Source organism: Chelonia mydas, chromosome 3, assembly GCF_015237465.2.
Source record: "Chelonia mydas isolate rCheMyd1 chromosome 3, rCheMyd1.pri.v2, whole genome shotgun sequence".
NCBI classification, from domain to species: domain Eukaryota; kingdom Metazoa; phylum Chordata; order Testudines; family Cheloniidae; genus Chelonia; species Chelonia mydas.
Genome location: NC_057851.1, coordinates 38,750,555 through 38,765,357, shown reverse-complemented (window position 1 = coordinate 38,765,357; position 14,803 = coordinate 38,750,555). Strand labels below are relative to the sequence as shown.

Below are 14,803 nucleotides of genomic sequence, written 5' to 3'. Positions count from 1 at the left end.
GCCCCGCTTAGTCTCCTTTCAGTTTCACTTTGCGTATCTTATGCCCTAGCAAATGATGCCGTGTTCGGGTTCTTGCTTTTTTAAAAAAATCCTAATAATTCGGTTAATATTAGGTTTTGTTTATTTATTTCTGCTAACGGAACTTAATTTTGGGGCTTAAACACTGTCCTTTTATTTATTAGGAAATTTTAGAAGCCAGTATGTCTGTGTGACACTGAGATGGCCCTGATCAATAGTTTCCAAGAGCACACTTTCAATCTCACCACACCTACAGCGTGAAATTCACCTCGTGCAGGGTTACAAATAAGGCTCTAGCTAACAGTGATAAGTACTCAGCCTTTAAGTAGGCAAACAGTGAATGTCAGCCCTGTTGAACAAGCTTAAATTAGCTTTGATACACCACATTTAGAACAGGGTCCATCTGTTAACCAGATAGAGTAAATGTAAATTATTCTGTAATTTTTCAGTACATGAGCAGTTTTTATTTTACAAAGATTGCTAGAGTTTTTCATAAATTGCTAAATTCTCCTGCATGTATTTTTTATTCCTAGTGTTGTATTAAAACAATATTCAGATGATTTTATTCACTGTACAAAATGTTTCCCAGTCTTATGACATACGTGCAAGCAGGGATTTCCCGATCCCTCCCCCATTTCCCCCACCCCACCCCCCAGTTTTGTGAACTAGTTACATGCAATGTTGCCAATTTAGTGATTGTTTGGAAATTTGAATTGAAATTGAAACGTTAATGCACACTTTAAAAGCATCCGAGTCCTATACTGATTTGTATATTGCACAAGAGATGTGTAATAGATTTGCAACCGGCACATGATAAGTAAACAAACACGGAGGACTAGAAGTTTAGTCTAGAATCCTGCACGTTTACTTATGACCCAGCCAGACCTATTTCAATGCCCATTTGTCCACGTTGCCACTACCATATGCAAAGCTGGTACATAGGGTGCCTGGGCAGAGACTGGAAATGTTATTATTTATGAAACCCTTCTGCCAGGTGGAGTTGTTGGCAACAAGGGCCAGGTGCAATATCCCAGGGGTTCCTTTTGCTCATACAACACAGAACCAGCTCGGGCCCCACCCAGCAACCTGGGAAAATTACACGCAACCCTTGGGTACCTCTAAGAGGCAATACTTCCCCTCTTGCAAACACTGAGGCCTGGTCTCCACTGAGGGGCTGGGGGTGAGCTAAGTCGGTCTAAGTTACGCAACTTCAGCTACAAAAATAGCGTAGCTGAAGTCGACGTACTTAAAGCTACTTACCGCGGTGTCTTCACTGCAGCAGGTCGACTGCTGACGCTCCCCCACAGACTCCGCCTACCGGAGTAGAGTACCGGAGTTGACGTGAGAGCGCTCGGTGGTCGATTTATCGTGTCTTCACTAGACGTGATGAATCGACCCCCGCTGGATCAATCGCTCCGGAGGTAAGTGTAGACATGCCCCAAGTCTGTATAGAAAAGAAATCTTTTTCCACAGCCTCACATCCCGTGTAGTTCCCTCGGGCAGGCAGGTTTGCTGGATTGCAGCCCCAGTAGGAAGCCCTGGCCATAGGCAGGTGTGTAGGGCTGCCAGCAGGGAAGGCACTTCCCCGCACTTCCTTCCCGGCTGCAGCTTTGCAAGCCTGCCTGCAGGTGGGGCCTTTCTTTAAAAAAAAATTGCTGGTAAGCAGCACACCATTGCCTGTATCTGAATCCAATTAATACTGATGTTAATGGGATTGGCTCTGAGCAATAGGTTCCCATTAACAGAAGTTGCTAATATCCTAATATCAGGATTGCTATTAATTGTAATCTACTGTACATAGATTCACAGCTTTTGTGGCTAGAAAGGACCTTTGTTATGATAATTCTAGTCTGACATCCTGCATAACACAGGCCATAGGACTTCCCTGAATTAATTCCTTCTTCAGGTCGGTTGTACTACAGCATGGCTAGATTTAAAAATTCCCAGTGATGGAGAATGCACCACAACTGTTGGTAAATTGTTCCAGTGGTTAACAATTATCCTCACTGTTAAAATTTGTATCTTATTTCTAGTCTGAATTTGTCTAGCTTTAGCATCCAACCATGGGATCTTTTTATACCTGTGTCATGTAAGTACTTACAGACTGTGATCAAGTCACCCCTTACCCTCCCTTTGGTAAGAAAAATAAATTGATCTCCTTGAATCTATCATTGAGACATGTCTTCCGTTCCTTTAATCATTCTCATGACTCTCTTCCAGTTTTGCCAACATTGTTCTTGAATTGTGAACACCAGAAAAGGACACTGTAGTGAGGAGGAGTGGCCCCCTCAGATGCAGACGCGGAGGGAACGCTACAAGCTGCCTGGTGGGAGGAGTCAGGAGGGCCACGCCCTGCACGCCGGAAGCAAAGGGGCAGGACAGGAAGGGGAATTATAAAAGGCCAGCCCAGCTGCACAGTTGGGAAGAAGCTGCTGGAGGCAATAGATGCTTCTTCCTCACTGCTGGAGGTGAGCACCAAGGAGAACTGCTGTTGCCCCAGGGACCAGCAGGAGCTTCCAGGGAGCCCTGTTGCTCTCAAGGCAGAGGAGCTGCTACCACTACCCTTGACCGTGTACCCAGAGGAGGTTGAGGATGACCCCTGGATCCAGGTACGCCCGAGGGGGAGAGAAGGAAGCAACCCAGGGGAACCAGGCAGTCTGGTGGAGAGCAAGCCTGAAACCAGGTCAGCGTGTTGTGGGTGGATCCCCGCTGACCCAATAGTAGATGGGGCCCTGGGTTGGGACATGATGGAGTTGGGTGGGCCTGTGTCCCCCCGCCACCCTACCCCTGGGGTGGCAGTACTCCCCCCTCAGTAGGCCAGGAGGCCTGTACTCCTCAGCACGCCCCAATCCCGAGCCCCATGGACTGCATGTGTGTGTGGCACTTGCCCCAGACCCGAGCCCCATAGACTGGACTGGGGCTACACCTAGGCTGGATTGCAGGCCTTAGACTTAACTGGCAGCTGCCCTGCCCTGCCTAAGGGCTAGGTGAATAGACAACTGCAGCTCTCCCTGGTCACGAGCCAGAGCCCAGTTTATGTACGGACCGCCCCACTTGAAGGACGCACCCCGCTGTGAATTGCTAATTCTCCCCTCCCCCACACTTTTCCTCTGATTAGAGAAGGCTCTAGCAGACCCAACTCACTGTAGTGAGGAGGCATGGTCCCCTCAGATGCAGACTTGGAGGAATGGCCCCGCCAGCCTACGGACACAGTATTCCATCAGTGGTCACAGCAATGCCAAACACAGAGGTAAAATAACCTCCCTTCTCCTGTTGAAGATTCACTCTGTTCAGACATCCAAGGGTCACATTAGCCTTTTTAGCCACAGCATCACACTGGGGGCTCACGTTCAGCTGATTATCCACCTTGAGCCCAGATTCTTTTTCAAGATTCTTGCTTTCCAGGACAGAACCTCTCATTCAGTGAGTGCATGTCTACACTACAGCAGCTACAGTGGCACAGCTATGGTGCTGTAGATGCGTCCTACACTGACAGAAGGGTTTTTCCTGTTGCTGGTGTTAATCCATCCCTCTGAGAGGTGGTCTCCAGGTCAAAGGAAGAATCTGATATTTCTAGGTATACATCAGGCCAACATATGGCCTATATTCTTTGTTCCTATATGGATGACCTTACATTTGGCCATACTGAAATGTAAATTGATTCTCATCATATCAAATCTGGTATGTGTTTATTTTTATGTCAGCTCGGAACATCTGCATCCCGTCTCCACTCACTTGCTCCAGCGTTGGAGGTTCCCTGTGACAGAGACTTAATGCAATATTGTATAAATACTTCTGTATGCATCTTGTTCAGTATCATAGACCCATTCCAGACACACTGTGACAGTGAGAAGGTTCAGTTTGCTTTCCCTCCATTCTTGGGTTCATTCTGGCCCTGCTGAAGGCAAGTTTTGTCACTGATTTCAGTGGGCCCAGGATTTCCCCCTTGGTGTTTAAGTAACCCACACACCTTCTGGGTGCGGTGTTCTGTCCCATCTAGTGGCACTGAGACCACTTAACGAGAGAGATAAAATGAGTCTGCTCTACAGCCTTAGCTAATAGCCAGTTGGCTTTTAGCTCACGCAGTAGAGGCTCATGCACTAGGCTCCAGAGGACCCTGGTTTGATCCCGCCCACCGAGAACCAGGGTCTGTCGGTGTTACATTTACACTTACACCATTTGTCAACCTTCAAGACTCTTTTTAGATATCTCAGATCAAAGATGCCTTTAGTCTTCCCTCAAATCAATCACTCCATCCCTTCAAATCATTTTTGTTGCTGTTCTCAGAAGTCCTTCCAATTTGTCAATATCTTTCTTGGCATGGCCAGAAATGCAATTTTGCAAAAACCATTTTGTTAAAAAAAGAAAAGAAAATCTGGTGGAATCCAGATCTGTCACCAATACTGTATCTGTTCTTTAACATTATTAGAGGGGGCACTGGTAGCAGCTCCTATATCTAGTTTGCCTAACACTTTCCATTATAAAAGATTTGCAACATTTTTGAGAGACTTTAACACCTCCATTGTTTGAAGCAGGCTTTTGAAGTTAGGCTGAGAGAAAGCTTTGGGGCCAGAGAAATGCCTTTTCTTTTTCTATTGAAATTCCAGTCAGATTAGATGGAGATATAAGCTTTAGAAAACTCTCATTTCACTTCTGTCACATGTGCTGTGAGCCACATGTTGGCAGCCTGAACAAATAACACCTGACCATGAACATTATAATATAATGCTGCTACCTGAGAAGGCTGGCTCTTGTAGACCATCCTCCAGCATCTCCTGGGCAGACCACATAGGGATGGAGCAATACTTGCAGGGGCAGGACTCCCTGACAGTGGCCCATCCTACCAGGCCTCAAACAGCTGACCATGGCATGACAGCTCCCCCTGAGTCAGTTTTCCATTCTTCAGTCCTCAGATCCAACCAAGGCCCATCCTTAGTTTCTGCCACAGAGCCACAGAGCAGCAGCCATCAAACCCACCCAGGAAAGGAATGCTGTCCCTCTCAGTCTAACAAAAGGCCTGCCTCTGGGCGTTATTTATTAATGTAAGTGCATCCATTTTCATGCCCTGCCAAGTGAAACAGTTCTCTGATCCTGAGGTAAAACAAGTAAAAAGGCAGCCATCTCAACTGTACTAATCCACAGCTAAAAACGACTAGTTTCGAGCAATGAATTTATCTGTGCTTGGTTGAGGCCTAAAGCCTTGACAAGAGCAGGCATCTGGTCTGCCAGCATCACACTCAGTGCCCTTGCCTTCCGTAGAGATTGGACTGTATACTGGAGAACATGGTCATACGGTACGGCCAAGATTTTCAGAAGGAATTAGTAATTTTGGGGGCCCAATTTGGAACACCTCTGAAAATCAGGCCCCTCTAAGGTGCCTCATATTGGCCACCCAAAATTACTCGTCACTCTTTGAAATCTTGGCCTGTATTCCTACCATTTAGGTATTTTACCCCTTTGATTTCAAACTACGAAAACAAATATAAAATTAATTGTAATTTGATCTCCTTAAAATAACCATAAAGTTGTTTTCCAAAGTCTTCTAGCCATATTTCCGGTAACACTAAAAGCACTGTAAAAAATAATAGGGCTATCAAGCGATTCAAAAAATTAATCGTGATTCATCGCGCTGTTAAACAATAATGGAATACCATTTATTTTAATATTTTTGGATGTTTTCTACATTTTCAAATATATTGATTTTAATTACAACACAGAATACAAAGTGTACAGTGCTCACTTTATATTTTTTATTATAAATATCTGCACTATAAGAAACAATTCATCAATTCATCTAATACAAGTACTGTAGTGCAATCTCTTTATCATGAAAGTTGAACTTACAAATGTAGAATTAGGTACCAAAAAACCTGCATTCAAAAACAAAACAATGTAAAACTTTAGAGCCTATAAGTCCACTCAGTCGTACTTCAGCCAATCGCTCAGACAAAGAAGTTTGGTCACAATTTGCAGGAGTTAATGCTGTCTGCTTCTTGTTGACAATGTCACCTGAAAGTGAGAACAGGCGTTCGCATGGCACTGGTGTAGCCGGTGTAGAAAGATATTTACATTCCAGATTCACTAAAGATTCATGTCCCTTCATGCTTCAGCCACTATTCCAGAGGACATTCGTCCATGCTTATGACAGGTTCTGCTCAATAATGGTCCAAAGCAGAGCAGACTCATTTTCATCATCTGAGTCAGATGCCACCAGCAGAAGGTTGATTTTCTTTTTTGGTGATTCAGGTTCTGTAGTTTACGCATCGGAGTGTTGCTCTTTTTAGACTTATGAGAGCGTGCTCCACACCTTGTCCCTCTCAAATTATGGATGGCACTTCAGATTCTTAAACCTTGGGTTGAGTGCTGTAGCGATCCTTAGAAATCTCACATTGGTACCTTCTTTGCGTTTTATCAAGTCTGCCGTGAAAGTGTTCTTAAAACAAACAACATTCTGGGTCATCATCTGAGACTGCTGTAACATGAAATATATGGCAGAATGCAGGTAAAACAGATCAGGAGACATACAATTCTCCCCCAAGGAGTTCAGTCACAAATTTAATTAACGCATTATTTTTTTTAACGAGCATCATTATCATGGAAGCATGACTTCTGGAATGGTAGCTGATGCATGAAGGGGTATACGAATGTTTAGCATATCTGGCACATAAATACCTTGCAATGCCGGCTGCGGAAGTGCCATGCAAACGCCTGTTCTCACTCTCAGGTGACATTGTAAATAAGAAGCAGGCAGCATTATTTTCCGTAAATGTAAATAAACTTGTTTGTCTGAGCGATTGGCTGAACAAGAAGTATCATTGAGTGGACTTGTAGGCTCAAAAGTTTTACATTGTTTTGTTTTTGAGTCAGATATGTAACACCAAAAAATCTACATTTGTAAGTTACACTTTCACGATAGATTGCACTACAATACTTGTATGAGGTGAATTGAAAAATACTCTTTCTTTTGTTTATCATTTTTACAGTGCAAATATTTGTAATCAAAAGTAATATAAAGTGAGCACTGTACATTTTGTATTCTGTGTTATAACTGAAATCAATATATTTGAAAATTGTAGAAAAACATCCAAAAATATTTTTAATAAATATCAATTGGTATTCTATTGTTTAACAATGTGATTAATTACAATTAATTTTTTAATCAAGATTAATTTTTTTGAGTTAATCGCATGAGTTAACTGTAATTAATTGACAGCCCTAAAAAATAACAACAAAAAAGAAAGTAAAAACCACCTTATACTTACAGGTCTAGATAAATGCTGCTTCACCGTGTCACTTTACTGCCATCTTGTGTGAAAGCAGAAACACTACACGAGTTTATTTTCTATGTATCACTAAGAAAAGGTACCCTTAAAATATACTAACAAGAGTCAGAAGGAAAAATGGGATGGGTACGGGAGGGGTTATAATAAAATCTGCAATTTAAACATTTGGCCATATTTAGTCCCTCTCAGAGCCTGAGCTGGAACTCCAAGAGTACCTTTCAGAGGACCAGGAAAAGGGATTCATTTATCCTCAGCAGGCACCCCAATTTTCTTTGTGGCTAAGAAGGATGGCTTCCTGTGCCCTTGTGTGGACTATCAGGCTCTGAACAAGGTTACCATTCTGAACTGATGCCTTTGGCCACTCATGAATGTATTTCTTGAGAGACTTCATTCCACAAACATTTTCACCAACTTGAACCTCCACAGGGTCTACAACCTGGTCTGTGTCCAGGCAGGGAATGAATGGAAAATGATGTTCTGCACCCACTACAGGGTCTTCGAATACCTAGCCATTCCCTTCTGGCTATGCAGTGCTCCCACAACCTTTCAGGACTTTATCAACAACACATGTAGGGATATGTTGGACCAGTTTGTAGTTATCTATCTTGATGACATTCTTATCTTTTTTGAGAACCAGACCCTTCCTGACCAACATGCACTCCATGTTCTGGAAAGGCTCCACCAAAACTACCTCTGTTGTAAATTAGAGAAAGGCTAATTTGATTGTAGCACAATCAAGTTCCTTGGATAGGTAGTGTCCTCAGACAGGTTAATTATGGATCAATGCAAAGTGTCTGGCATCTCCAAGTGGCCTGTTCCCATCGACATATGTGGGGTATAATGGTTCCTCGGCTTCACCAACTTCTATCTGCATTTCATCAAAGGATTTTCCCACCTGGTAGTTCCAATTACAGCACTCCTTCAGAAGAGGAGCCTATTCATCTGGTCCCCTGAGGCCCAGTTCACCTTTGACCAGCTGATGAAGGCTTTTACTATTTCTCCCATCCTTGTCTATCCTGACCCTACCAGAGTTTTCATAGTGGAGACTGATGCATCAAACTTTGCTATAGGAACTGTGTTATTGGAATAAGAAGGGCTGTTGACTGGTTTTAATCAACTGGGGACCAGTCCTAGAGATTCATTTCCCTTGTCTCACATCTATCAACAGGGTTTATATGCCCCAATGTAAAATTAACAAAATTTGTGGGTGCAAAATACAAGGTATGTTTATTAATCAAAGCAACAGTTAATCAGGTAAGGATAAACAGGTGTAAACTATAAGGACTCCCAACACAGATAACAAAGAAAACAGGTAAGGGTGAGACTGCGATACTAGCTGTGACCAAAAAGGATTTACTCCCTCCCCAGAACAGGTCCCAGGCAGGGGTATGGAGGACTAAAAGGTCTCTACCATCTTCTTGCAGCTTTATCCGAGGGCCTCAAGATGGGGACCGGCTCCAGATTCCATTCAGGTGGACCAGCAGGTGAAGAGTGGACCTCAGGATACAGGCAGGTGTTGGCTCTGTTCAATGTTGATGCCTCTTCTGTTCTTCCCCTGCGACATCATGGGCATAAGTAAAATCCCGAACAAGGATGGCAGTTGGCAGCTCACCCTCGCGTGCAAGTATGATAAACCCTCCCACAACCCTACAGCACGATGCTCAGGCCTGCACACCTGAGGTAAACACAGCACTGTGATATTCCCCTTTCGAGGTAGATAGCAGCACTACCAGCACTCTGCCACTCAGATGGGCAGCCCTGTGTTGCTGACGTGCTAGCCCCATATATATATATATATATATATATATATATATATATATATATATATATATATAAGTGCTAGACTGCTCCCACACACACTTGGTAAGGCAACTCCCATCTTTTCATGTGCTGTGTATTTATAACTGCCTACTGTATTTTCCACTCCATGCATCTGATGAAGTGGGTTTTAGCCCATGAAAGCTTATGCCCAAATAAATTTGTTAGTCTCTAAGGTGCCACAAGGACTCCTCGTTGTTTTTTAGAAAATACATTGACTCTGTGACCTGTGTTCCTGGACCAAAAATCCTCACAGAAGGGCATTCAGTCTCTTTGAGCCCTGACCCTCCCCGTCACAGCCCTGGTCAACTGTGTCCCTGGATTTCACAGTAGAACTACTCTGCTCCCATGGATGTACAGTTGTATTGGTCACTCTCCTGACCAAGATGGCACACTTTTGTGTGGTTCCTACTGCCCTGGGAATCTCCAACCTCTTTCTTGAATATGTCTTCTGTCTCAGTGGATACTGACTGACATTGTATTGGTCCAAGGCCCACAGTTTGTTGCCTGTTTCTGGCAAGAGCTCTTCAAACTGTGGATTGTAGAACGCCTGACCTTGTCTGCATATCATCCACTGCTTAACTGGCAGGTGGAGCAGATAAAATGGATTCTTGAAGAGCACCTCTGATGCATCCTGAATTACCATCAGGGTGACTGGGTCTCCATGCTCCCTTTTAGCAAATTTCCTGATAGCAAAATGATCTATGCCTCCATGCAGCAGAGCCTGTTCTATGCCAATTACAGCTTGCACCCTCACTTCCATCCAGCACTTCCTAAGAGCTCCTCAGTCGCTGAACCTGCTGATCTGGTCACCTATCTGCATCACATACCACAAGAGCTCATAGACTATCTAGAAGCTGCTAAAATGCTCTATCAGCAGTATGAAGATAAGAGCTGTCAAACCACGCCTAACATAGCTATCAGGGACAAGGTCTCGGTGCCAACATCTGGTCTCCCCAATCTGTGGCCAGGTTAGATCACCAGTATGTGAGGTTGTTCGAGATCATCGAGCAGGTCAATCCTGTAACATTCAGGCCTTGTCTGTCAGAGTCAATAAAAATCCACCCAATCCAATATGAGCCAACAATGTGATGCTTTTTCCCTTCTAGCCCTATATTTCTATGATTCTATATGAATTTCCAACATACATTTGTACTGCTGTGGCTAGAACCTGTGACATAGGCCAGGTCTCCACTAAAAAGTTATGTCAACCCAGCTACGTTGCTTGGAGATGTGAAAAATCCACACCCCTGAGCAATGTAGCTAAGCCCTGGCGAAGACGGTACTAGGTTGATGGAAGAATTCTTCCATCGACGTTGCTACTGTCTCTCTGGGAGGTGGATTAACCACAGCGACAGAGACAACTCCTCCCATTTCTGTAGTGAGCGTCTACACTGAACTGCTATTGCAGCACAGCTGTGGCTGCACTGCTGCAGCATTTCTAATGAAGACGTAGCCTTAGTTGGCTTTTGTAGCCATTGCCAATGACTTTTATTTTATTTTTAGTATGTGACACTAAAGCCACACTGTAAACCTCAACGGTTGTTCCTCTTTAACTCGTTACTTATCTCCATAACATTACTCAGCACAGAGATTACTAAATCAAAGTAAGAAAGAGATGGACATCACAGGCATGTTATTGATGCAGCCTAGTGGGTGGAGTGTCTATTTCTAACAGGAAACTGACGTCAAAAGAACTTGAGACAGAAGGTACAGATGACAGGGAGCAGCCACTGTCCTCCATACTCTGCTGGAATTCCAACTAGGCTCTCTAACAGTTCCTTTTGCTTCTCTGCCTTGATTCTCTCCTCAAACAGTGACTATTAGTAGCCTCTGGGAATTGATCCCTTACTGATGCTTTGAAAGTCCACAAAAGTAAGGCCTAACTCGTCTCTGAACTCTTTTCTAGAGAGGTAAACAGAACACATATTTAAACTTCAGAGGATGAGAATGGAGATACCTGCAAGGTCTTTTCCACATCCTACCTGGAAGTTATGTTACAATCCTCATCAGAGAAAGGTTACTGGGCATGGCACAGTGCCACCTGGAAGCTAGATTTCCTTTACTGACTGTTCTTCTCAGCCACCCCAGATGTTGGATACTCCTGGGGGAATTCTGCACCATTGCACGTGCGCAGAATTCATGTCCCCTGCAGATTTCTTTGCTTCCCCACAGAAAAATGACGTTCTGACAGGGAAACTGCAAGAGCAGTCACGCACCACTCCCAGCTGCATGGGCACATTGTTTCAGGCACCTGGAGCATCCATCAGAGAGGTGAATCACTGCAGGGCTGGGGACACCCCAGCCAATGGCTCCTACCCTGAGCCAGGATCGGCTTCTAGTCCCAGCTGGGTTGGAGTCAGGAGAGGATGGGACTTCATCTTCCCCTGCAAGAAGTGGCTGAGGTGGTGTCCAACCCATCCCCAGAAACCTCCCCCAGCTGCAGGAAACTCAGCATCCTCCCCTGCTTCCTGCCCGCATCGATGCTCAGCTGTGGGGAGAGGGGGGTCACTATACGGAATCCTCTGCAGAGTCCCATTGCCCCTGCGCCCCCCCGAACAAGCCTCTCTGCATCCAGATTCCCCCACACCTAGACCCACCTACTGAGCTGCCTGCACCCAGATTGTCCTACACAGAATCCTCTCACCCCACACCTGGATCACCCCCATATTGCATCCCTCTACACTTGGATCCTGCCTGGTTGAGCCTGCCCACCCATACCTGGTGCAGAGGGGCAGGGCCCTGGAGTGTTTCTGGGGCAGGCCAGGGCCTTGTGCTGAGACAGGTGCAGCCTCACCACCGACTCAGTGTCTGTGGGGTGGGAAGGCTGAAGGGTGATCTCCCACCTTTGTGCAGCCAGTGGCCTGTGCTTCCCACTGTCATGCGAGAGCTTCTGCATTTATTGATTGACAAATAGAACATGCAGAATTTTAAAATATTGTGTGCAAAATTTTTAATTTTTTGGCGCAGAATGCCCTCAGGAGTAATTGAAGAGGGATAGCTGAAATCCTCTCAGGACTCATATATTGAGAGCCTATAGTTACAAAGAAAAAAGTGAGGGATACTAATGGACAATTTGTGGCACCTTAGAGACTAACCAATTTATTTGAGCATAAGCTTTCGTGAGCTACAGCTCACTTCATCGGATGCATACGATGAAGAGAGCTGTAGCTCACGAAAGCTTATGCTCAAATAAATTGGTTAGTCTCTAAGGTGCCACAAGTACTCCTTTTCTTTTTGCGAATACAGACTAACACGGCTGTTACTCTGAAACCTGTCATAATGGACAATTGTTTTTCTCAAGTCAGCCTTCCATCCACTGTGGAAAAAATCAGTCTGCTTTTAACTTGCTGTTCTGAGTTCTCTTTTCATCTCCAGATTCCATTTTTCTTTCCAAATCATAAAATTAATTTTTAAAGAACTTTGTAAAACGTCACTAATTCTCAGGCCACCAGTCTACATATCCCACAATTTTCCACACACAGAGTGGCAGCCTGTTTGCTAAAGCAAAGATTTAATGGCCATCTATTGTAGTATGGTTTCATGTAGCTGACACTCCATTATATTTACAAAATATACCGCAACTGGGAGACTGTGACTTATTATACATTATTGAAATTAGATGCCCTTTTTTGTTGTTCTGTGCTATTTTTGATCTATTGAGTTTTTCATGCACTAACAAGGATTATACATCACCTAGAGCTCTGCTTAGATGTTTCTGTAATTTGAATAAAAAACCAATAAATAAAATAAATGAACACCATATATTTTGTGATGCAGCATCCTTGCTTCTTTTTTTAACTCCCCCTACGCCTTTTTGCTTGTCCAGTAATTTACAATGGGTCTCCACGTCATTAATTAAAATTAGTGAAGTTCTCCTGTGTTCAGGTAGGAACTTATCTTAATGCCATAGTGTAGAACTCTGCTTGCTCGACTATAAATTCCTGAATTTGCTTGTAGCCTCCTCTTGCTTACATGCAACACAAGAGCACTGACATTGGAATAAGAAGGACATGCAAACAGAATGCAAAAGAAACATAACTCACACTCTGCTGCCCAGGACTTTCTTTGTGACTAGTGGGCTCTGAAGGAAGCTGAGATTTTTCTAGTGGTGACATTTGCCTGATTCTAAAATGGAGCTGTTAGAGCACCTCAGTAAGATGGGTGCAAGAATTTTTAAATATGGGCAAAACAATGTATTTTTCCTTGATCTTGTTTTTGCAACTGGCTAAACTATTTTTGTTGACATATTGCAAAAACTTCAGCCCGAAGCTGACACCTGTCATGAAAATTTTCAGGTTAAAGTGTGGCAAAATAATAAGCAATTAAAATCAGAGTCTTATGCTATTAACTCTAGGTGGCACTACCCGCTCTGCCTGCAAGTATAGTCACTTTCAATGGTGACTCTTTGTGGGTGTGAGTGTGAGTGTGGGTGCGCGTGGCAGGTGGGAAGGGAGAGGAGATTATACTGAATGTTTCCAAAGGGTTAAAAGAAACACAAAATAAAAATAAAGGTCTTGATTGCAATGGTATGGAATCCGTCATAGAACTGGATATATATAAATAGACCCACATTTAATGTTATGAATAGCTTGTTGCATAGGGCATTTTTTGTTCAAAAGCATATAGACACATGCAAAATTTTGTAGGCTACAATATACATTCAGTACAATTGACAGACACACTAAATAAAGTCTTTTGCCCTCCACTGCCCTCCCAAAAAAACTACATGGACAAGCAAGGAAGCAACTACATCCTCCCCATGGAAAATGCTTTGTTGTTCCACCAGCTGCAGCTAGCTAGTTATATGTAATTAATCCATCTTCATATACCTTTAAGGCTTCAGCTATGTAAGAAAAATTGGGACCCATGGTAAAGTGACTGGAATAAAATAGCTGAAATAATAGGAGCTACTGCCCAAAACAAAACAGATCGCATGCTAAGCCAATCAGGAGCTGAGCTGGGGGGAGGGACGAGCTGAATGACAGTGCTATTCTGTGCCACTGCACAATGCAGAATTTTGCAGAAATTAATGTTAATGTGTGTGCAGAATTTCCTTTTTTCATTCCAGTAATGGGCTGCAGAGCTGTTGGCTGCCATTAGGGGCCGCTGGACCTGACAGAACCCAGCTTGCAAGTAGAAGACAAGGCCAGGGGGAGGGGAAAGGAACTGGAGGGGTCCCAGAGGCTGTAGTTCTCAGCATGCCCTGAAGGAAGGAGGAGGTGATACGCAGGAAACTCTGTGCAAGCCCAGGACTGAGCATCAGGCTGTTTCTCCCGCTGGCTGCCTGGGCTCTGGGGGGTAGAGGGTGTGAGTGTCTGGGCTGGGCAAGGCTGTGGTTGGGCTCTGCAGGGACAGAGTGAGAGTGTCTGGGTCATGGGGGACCTGGCAGTGGACCTCTGGGGAGTAGAGGATGTGAGTGTCTGGGCTTGTGGCTAGGTGCTGGTGGGGAGGAGTGTGAGTGTCTGGAATGTGGGGGAGGGAGTTTCTGCACTTGGCGGGAGGGCGCAGTTGGCCTCTGGGGAGTAGAGAATGTTAGTGTCTGGGCTGGGGGGGCATGTGTGGGCTCGGGGGGGGGGGTAGGGGGGCGAGTTTCTGTGGTGGGGGAGGCGCCCTGAAGCTGGCCTTGGGGGATAGGAGGTGTGAGTGTCTGGGATGGGGGGGTACGGCTGGGCTCTGTGAGG

At 44.5% G+C, this 14,803-nt stretch overlaps 1 long non-coding RNA gene across 1 annotated transcript; it reads left to right on the top strand.

Annotated features, from left to right (window-relative positions):
• Nucleotides 1-1,384: 1,384 nt before the first annotated feature.
• Nucleotides 1,385-9,088, top strand: LOC122464946. Its single transcript, XR_006289409.1, has 3 exons — nucleotides 1,385-1,439; nucleotides 2,239-2,627; nucleotides 8,726-9,088. It is a non-coding gene; the product is annotated as an uncharacterized LOC122464946 (long non-coding RNA).
• Nucleotides 9,089-14,803: the final 5,715 nt, after the last annotated feature.